The sequence below is a fragment of the Aethalodelphis obliquidens genome, unplaced genomic scaffold, assembly GCF_003676395.1.
Source record: "Aethalodelphis obliquidens isolate GAN/ISIS:26980383/991018 unplaced genomic scaffold, ASM367639v1 scaffold55, whole genome shotgun sequence".
NCBI lineage: Eukaryota > Metazoa > Chordata > Mammalia > Artiodactyla > Delphinidae > Aethalodelphis > Aethalodelphis obliquidens.
Genome location: NW_020837999.1, coordinates 201,564 through 209,539, shown reverse-complemented (window position 1 = coordinate 209,539; position 7,976 = coordinate 201,564).

The following is a 7,976-nucleotide window of genomic DNA, read 5'->3' as shown; positions in this document are numbered from 1 at the left end:
CTACCTCTTCTAAGAAGACTTTTCAGGCAAAACCCAAATCTGCCTGAGTGACTGCAGAAAAAGAAGTTTTAGGGAGAATAGGAAGCTGATAGCACATAGGATGTGGTTGAAAGCGTGTATCAGACAAACCTGCTCTACAGTGTCCCCTCCAGCTGATGGCTGGAAACGTCGGCCGTCCTCATCCCCTCCTCCTCCTTTCTCTCCACTTGCTTTTCACCACCTGTCTTGATCAGCCCAGTTCCCAGTAGGAAAGAGATGGTTTAACTAAAGGAAGTTTAATAAAGGTTCTATTTCTGTGTGGACAGGGTTCAGGGAATCCCCACGAATGGTGACCCATCAGGGACAAGTGAGATCTGGAAGCTGTTACCACCCACAGGCCTCCAAGGAGCCATAGTGCTGGAGCCCGTGGAAGAGCTGGAGCCTGGAGGAGGGGTCACCGCTCAGAGGCTTATAGAAATACAGCCGCTGCATTTCCCAAACTGTGGCAAGACGTGGAGGGAGCAGAGAAATGAATCCCCGAGCATCTCTCTCGCCTGCCCTCACATCTCCTACTGGTGCCTTGCATTGGCTGAACCAGAAATGGGAGGGCAGGATGCCAAGTGTAGCAGCCCATGGAGGCCAGCCTCTGAGGTCAGAGCAGAACAGAGAGGGTGAGGAAGGGATTTGGGGGACAAATCAAGAATAATCAGCGCAGTGTAACCTGTTTGTCACTTGGCATCTTTCTTGTCCTTTATTTAGTGAAGAAATGTGTGTTTCTCCAACACAGGAAAAGCCCCAAGTCCCACGAACCCCTCTATCATCATAGGATGATGTTGATTCAATAACACTCCAATCTCGAAAGCTATCATGAAAGCTATCTCGAAAGCTATCATTGCTCTTCATATAAAGCAGCAGAAAAAAAGTAGGGGAAAGAAACAACATAAAGCTTTTCTTTTTCCCCCACTCATTTTGTGTTCCCTCAAGCCCTGCCCACACCTTGATGATTGGGCACCTAGTGGATGATCCAAACCTGCAGTTTTGCAGGATCCACAATTTTAGTGGTCCCATCTTTACTGGGTTGCCATGGCTTCCCATTGGCCCTTATGACTGGCCATGGGAGCGCTGAGAGATGTCCCAGGGAATCCTCTCAATTGCAATCTCAGTCCCTTTTGCCCCATGTAGCAGCAACCAACTTCCTCTTGTTTTTATTAAATTAATTCATTAATCATCCCCTTCTCTGACCATCCATGAGAGCTCCAAGTGGCCAAATGTAGCTCAGAGTGGGTTCTCTGGTGGCAGCCTTGCTCCAAATGCACTGTCTTATTTTGGGTTCCTCCAAAAGCTGACCTTGGGACAAGGACTAGGGTGTAGGTAGTTTATCTGGGAGGTGATCTCAGGAACATGAGTGAAGGTGTGGGGAGATGAGACAAGGAGGGGAGAAGAGCCAATGAAAGGTGAATTAATGATCAAATGACTGTGGCCACTGGGCTTGGTCCTACTGGAGACTCTGAGAAATAGTGTGAAACACACTTCAGAATCATCCTACCAGAGAACAGGGAGGCTGGGGCTGGGACTCCCATCCACCATTGGTAGAGGTTTCGACCCTGACTTCTAGGTGTGTCTGTAGTAGAACAAGCTCCCACGGTGCTGGAGAAAGGCCTCTGGCAGAGAAGAAGAGAGGTGTGCACTTGACCCTTACGGCATGCTAGGATCTGCCTGCCCCCACTTCGGGGTGTCTCAGGTGGGCCAAGGGAAGTGGGGCATAGCCCGAGTGGTGTGTGTCACCACCACTGAGCCCAAGGGAAGGAAAAAAAATCCCTAAAGTGGGTTATTGGGCAGTAAGACGAGTCATTCTTACCTTTGACTCTTGGTTCAGGGACCTGGGTTATCTGACTTTAGGGGAAAGAATACACATTGGCCACGGTACCTCATCTTGCAGGATAGCATCCGCACCTTACAGAAAGTGGCCCCCCAGCTGGCACCATGGAAAAGGGACTGCCCTACTGAAGCTTTGGCCATGGATGAATACAACCTGGCAAGACCTCAGTGAGGTAGGGAAGAAGTGAGGGCATAGGGGGTGTGGAAAGACAGACCTCGACCTCTGTCCTCTATTTCTTCCTTCTACAGTCTCCTACTGGTGCCTCTCATTGGCTGAACTCAACTGGAAGCAGAAGGGAAGGTGGCCTGGATGGTGCAGCCCACAGGGGTCAGTCTTCTGGAGAACAGCACAGGGCAAAGAGAGGCAGAGGGATTGGGGGAGGGGAGGGCAGCAATGGAGAATAACCAGTGTGCAGTCCGATCAATTGCCCCTAGAGTGCCTCCCCCCTTTCTATCCATCCCCACAGTCATCGTCTCTGTTCCAGCCTCATTATCCCAACCCTGGAATGTTGGGATTGTCTCTTAACACATCTCTGCATCTCCAATCCACCATTCCTAATGCCTGAGGCACAGACTGAGTCCCATCATTCCTCCTTTCAGAGAACTCCAGTGTTCCCCATTCTCTGGTCTTTACTGAAGACCCAGGTGCAAGGCATTTTAGGGCATAAAAAGATGATTCAGAGACTGCACTCCTTATTTCTAATAAGGAGGATAGGTATTAAGAAGCTAGAAATGGATAATTTCACCATGAAAGAGGTGTGGTTAAAAAGAGATGTAAATTTGGGCTCTTAAATGTCTTAGCATCATATTCAAGGCTCTTCACAGTTTAACTCCAGATTTTCCTTCCAGACTTGTTTTCTAAGACTTCTGTTCTACTGCATTCTCCCACATGCCCTGGGTCCCAGCTCTGCTGACTGCCTGGTATACTTTGCCCCACACACAGTCAAGATTCAGTGCCTTAGCTCTTGCTGTACCTTCAGCCCAGAAAGCCCCTCCCGAGCTGGCCTTTGGGAAGTTCTGATCAGCCACTCACAGCCGGGTAAGTCAGAGCACCAGAATTCTAGGGCCTCCTACTTGGAGTGTGGTCCGCAGAGCAGCAGCGTGGCATTGCCAGGGGGCTTGTTAGAACTATGGCTCTCAGGCTCACCCGAACCTAGACTCAAAAGCTGCACTTGGACCAGACCCCCAGGTGATTCCTATGTACTTGAAAGTCTGAGGAGCATCCGATGTTTTGTGAGCTACCTAGGTGAGGCTTGTGGTGTGAGCAGGGCAGCTTGCCCCCTTCCCAGTATTCCGGAACAAAGTGCAAGTGCCTAGTTCTAAGCTGTAAACTGTTTGTGTTCCTAGCTTTTAAGTTATGAGGATGAGGGGGGTTAACAAAATGATTAAGAGAATGGGCTGTTACATGATATAGCTACGGATTCAAGTCTCAGCTCTGCCACATACTATCTTGGGGCTTTAATAAAAGCAATTAAGGGGCTTCCCTGGTGGCGCAGTGGTTGAGAGTCCGCCTGCCGATGCAGGGGACACAGGTTCGTGCCCCGGTCTGGGAAGATCCCACATGCCGCAGAGCGGCTGGGCCCGTGAGCCATGGCCACTGAGCCTGCGCGTCCGGAGCCTGTGCTCCGCAGCGGGAGAGGCCACAACAGTGAGAGGCCTGCATACTGCAAAAAAAATAACAAAAAAAAAACAACAAAAAAACCCCAAAGCAATTAGGGAATTCCCTCGTAGTCCAGTGGTTAGGACTCCATGCTTTCACTGCCAAGGGCACGGGTTCAAGCTCTGGTTGGGGACTAAGATCCCGCAAGCTGTGCAGCTAAAATAAATAAATAAGGCAATTATCCTTTCTCAGCCTCAGTTTTCCAAAACAGAATGTATTAATGATGTCACAACACAGGTGCAAGGATCAAATGAGATAAAATATGTACATTGTTTTATAAATGTTAACTGCATTTGTTATTTTGCAAACATGTGAAGAAAAGCAAAAAGTAAGAAACCCTTGGGTCGAAGGTCTGGGCCAGATAGCCAGTGATGGGAGGGGCAGGTCTTTGGTGCCAGAGCCCAAGGGCCTCAGAGTTACAAATCAGAGACGACAAAGGCGCATCCAAGAGCAGCTGTGTTGACCTGGCTAAACAGACGCTCCCCCAGCAGAACAGTGTCCTTAGGCACTGTCTCAAGGCAGGTGGTATCCTGGTGGGCTCCCTGGAGGTGGCGTTGTGACCCCTCCCATGAGGTACGAAGTCAGCTGTGTCTGATCAGCCAGGACTAAAAAGGAGATATGCGCCCTCTTCCTGATGACTCGTCCCAAATAACCTCCACCATCTAACGTCTGACTACTGTTCTACCACTTACACAACACGCATCTTCATCATCTTGTTTAATTTGGGCAGTGAGAGGGTTTAGCCTGCTGGTTCAGGTCTCACACAACTGCCTACTTCTGCTGACTCACACAGGAGAAATGATCTAGTCAGGGTAAAAGACAACCTTGAAGGTGTCTCCACAGACTTTGACATTTTGAACAGGAGATAGAAGGACTTGAGGACTTGAAAACGATGTGTTTTCATCCCTCCTTGCTGTCGAAGGTTGTGACCTTGGAAGAGAGAGGGGGGCTGTGGGACGTGCGCAGCTGGCTCTGGGGAGGGTTTTGAAGTATAAGATCAGTGGACTTAACACACTAGAGGGACGGGTTGCTGGCAGGGACGGAGTGAAAACCCAGGAAGTGTGGGTTTTGGCCTGGATGCTTGCCAAACCCATCTTGAAGACTTTAAAGGGACATCTGAGACTGTGGAGAAAAAGGCCCAGAAAAAAACCTGGAAAGCTCAATATCATCAATGGCACATGCAGCAACATGGAAGCAGTTGATAAATTTTCAAATGAAAATCAGAAGGAAGGGGTTGGGAATGTGACTGTAGACTCTTAGACCCAACTGCTCAGGGTTTGGGCCACAAACAATTGAACCTGAATGTTAAGGCAAGAAGGTGAATTCGTGTGCAGATGTATTTTCTCCATCTTGCAGGTTTATGTCAAACTGAGGACTCACCAGTGCTGTGGATATGCTGATATGCTGTATACCCTGTTCCCAAGAGGCAGCTGCACAGTGGGTAAGTCTTGGCCTCAGGAGTTCAAATCCCGGCCTCTACCTCTTCCTCTGTGACTTTGGGCCGGAACTCTGACTTTGTTTACTGGTAGTTTTCTCACGTGTGAAGCAGAAGAATAATCAAGTCTATCTCATAAGATTAGTCAGAGGATTCAGTAAAATGATGTAAGCCAGGAACACCACTAGGTACACGGTAGATGCCCCATTTCTCTCAGTGGAGCCTTTTCTGTGACATAACCTGACCCTTCCAGGTGTTCTCTCCAGGCCCCCAACCTGGCCTGATCTGGATTTCCAGAGGCACAAGGATGTCCAGAGTTCCCCAAAGCCATGCAAAATACCACATGGGTAGAGAAGGAGACATCCAGGCAGGAGATGGGAGGGTGCTGACAGTCAAGTAGGAGGAAACCGGGAGCAAGTCGTGTCTCGAACGCCCCAGGAGGATGGATTTGATGAGAACGCCCCAGGAGGATGGATTTGATGAGAGAGGATTTGATGAGAGAGGAGGAGCTCACCAGCGTCAGGAGCTAGTGTGCAGGGAGCTGTGCTATCCAGGGAGAGCAGAAGAGCGCCTGTGGACCTGGGAGGTGAGCTGTGGTGGAAGGAGGGAAACCTGGAGACAGCTCCACCTGCTGTGAGGTCTTGGAGTCCGTGGACCTCTCTGTCTTGACCTTCCTAACCGTTATGATCGCCGTAACAGTTAAATGCTTTAAATGATCCCATGCTTAAAGACTTGACTTTAAGCTGGACATGAAGTCTCAATTCAATAAGCATTTACTGAGCACCCAGGAAACTTACTGTGTCCGAGGCACCTTTGGGAACACACACCTGGTTTGGAATCCTGGATCCGTCACCCCCTGTAGTTTGATCTGGGATGAATCATTCACCTTTCTTGAGCCTCAGTTGCCGCACCTGTTCTAACAGTTATTGAGCCCTGGCTGCCCTGTCAAAGTACCAGGTGTTTTCAATGAGATTATCTTATTAACTACTTAAAACCCTGTGAAGAGTTTGTGCATAAATAGGACTTAGAGAAGTTGTGTAATTTACTCAGGGTCCCATGTCTGTGAGCCAGGGAGCTGGGGGGTGAGCTGAAGTCTGCCTCCCCCCACATGCTGCCTCTCCATGGCTGTTTGCCACTTTATGAGCAGAAGATGCACCGCCAGGACGATGTGTGTGTACCATAGAGCAAGCCTGGTGAATTACAGTTAGTTATTCATCCGTCTCTCCTGCAAGGTGTAAGATTCTCAAAAGCAGGGCGTGATTCTGAATGACCTTTTTGTATTCCTAGAGTCTAGTAGAACATATGGTATATAACAGGGGCACAAGAGATGTTGCACCAGGGATTAGCACGGGATCTGTGGATGGATTGAAATATATAGTCACTGCTCTCAAAGACTCACAATCTAATGGTGATATGGGAAATACAGCTACGTAAAGACAACACAATGAGATACTTACTTTAATGGACATATGTATAATGTGCACATTTTCTTCTTATTAAATTTATCTACATGAATACATTTTTTAAATTAAAATTAAGGTAATTTTTACTGTGGAATATTTCAAGCATACAAATATAAAGACTTTGATAAAGAACATCTGTGTATCTACCATGTAACTTTATCAAATCTTAACATTTGCCATATTACCCGAAAACATACACCACAAATGCACGGCAGATCAGCTGAAAGAATCGATATATTTCTTCAGAGCTCATTCCCTTGCTAATGTGAATTTGGGTTTATTATCCCCATGTATATTCTTTTTTAATTTTTTTAATTTTTGGCTGCTTTTGGGTCTTTGTTGCTGCACGCGGGCTTTTCTCTGGTTGCGACGAGCAGGGGCTACTCTTCGTTGTAGTGTGCAGGCTTCTCATTGCGGTGGCTTCTCTTGTTGTGGAGCACGGGCTCTAGGCACGTGGGCTTCAGTAGTTGTGGCTCGTGGGCTTCAGTAGTTGTGGCTCATGGGCCCTAGAGTGCAGGCTCAGTAGTTGTGGCACACGGGCTTAGTTGTTCCGCGGCATGTGGGATCTTCCGGGACCAGGGCTTGAACCTGTGTCTCCTGCATTGGCAGGCGGATTCTTAACCACAGAGCCACCAGGGAAGCCCCCCCATGTATATTCTTATATACTATTGCTTTGTATAAATGTATCCATAAACAATATATAGTATAAATTGTGTTTTAATACTTTATGTAATTGTTTTCATAATGTAGGTATTATTCCTTAGCTTTGCGCTTTTGCTCAAAATTACTGTTCGAAATTTATTCATGTTGATATACTATAGCTCTAGTTCATTCACTTTTAACTCGTGTACAGTATTTCATATCATATTTTTTGTGCTTTAAGATAACAAGTTAGGGGCTTCCCTGGTGGTGCAGTGGTTAAGAATCCTCCTGCCAATGCAGGGGACACGGGTTCGAGCCCTGGTCCAGGAAGATCCCACATGGTGCAGAGCAACTAAGCCCGTGCGCCACAACTACTGAGCCTGCGAGCCACAACTACTGAGCCCGCGTGCCACAACTACTGAAGCCCGCGCGCCTAGAGCCCGTGCTCCGCAGCAAGAGAAGCCACTGCAATGAGAAGCCCGCACACCGCAAGGAAGAGTAGCCCCTGCTCACCACAACCAGAGAAAAGCCCGTGTGCAGTAACAAAGACCCAACACAGCCAAAAATAAAATAAATAAAATTAAAAAAAAACAAGTTAAAAGTAATACTTGCTACATTAATCTGGATAATACAGATGCATATAAAGAAAAATTACCCTCTCCCCAGCCTGTTCTATTTCCTCAGGTAACCGAGGAGATTACCTGTTTGGTGGGTGTCCTTCCACAACTTTCTCTTGGCTCAGACAAGCATATATACAGCATATATAGATACCATTGCGTCTTCCTTTCTTTCTCCCTCCCTCCCTCCCTCCCTCCTTCCCTCTTTCTTTCCTCCTTCCTTCCTTCCAACAACATAGGATTCTACAGAGCACATTACACTGAGATGTGTTTTGTTCCACTTAATCTGTGCAAATTTATTG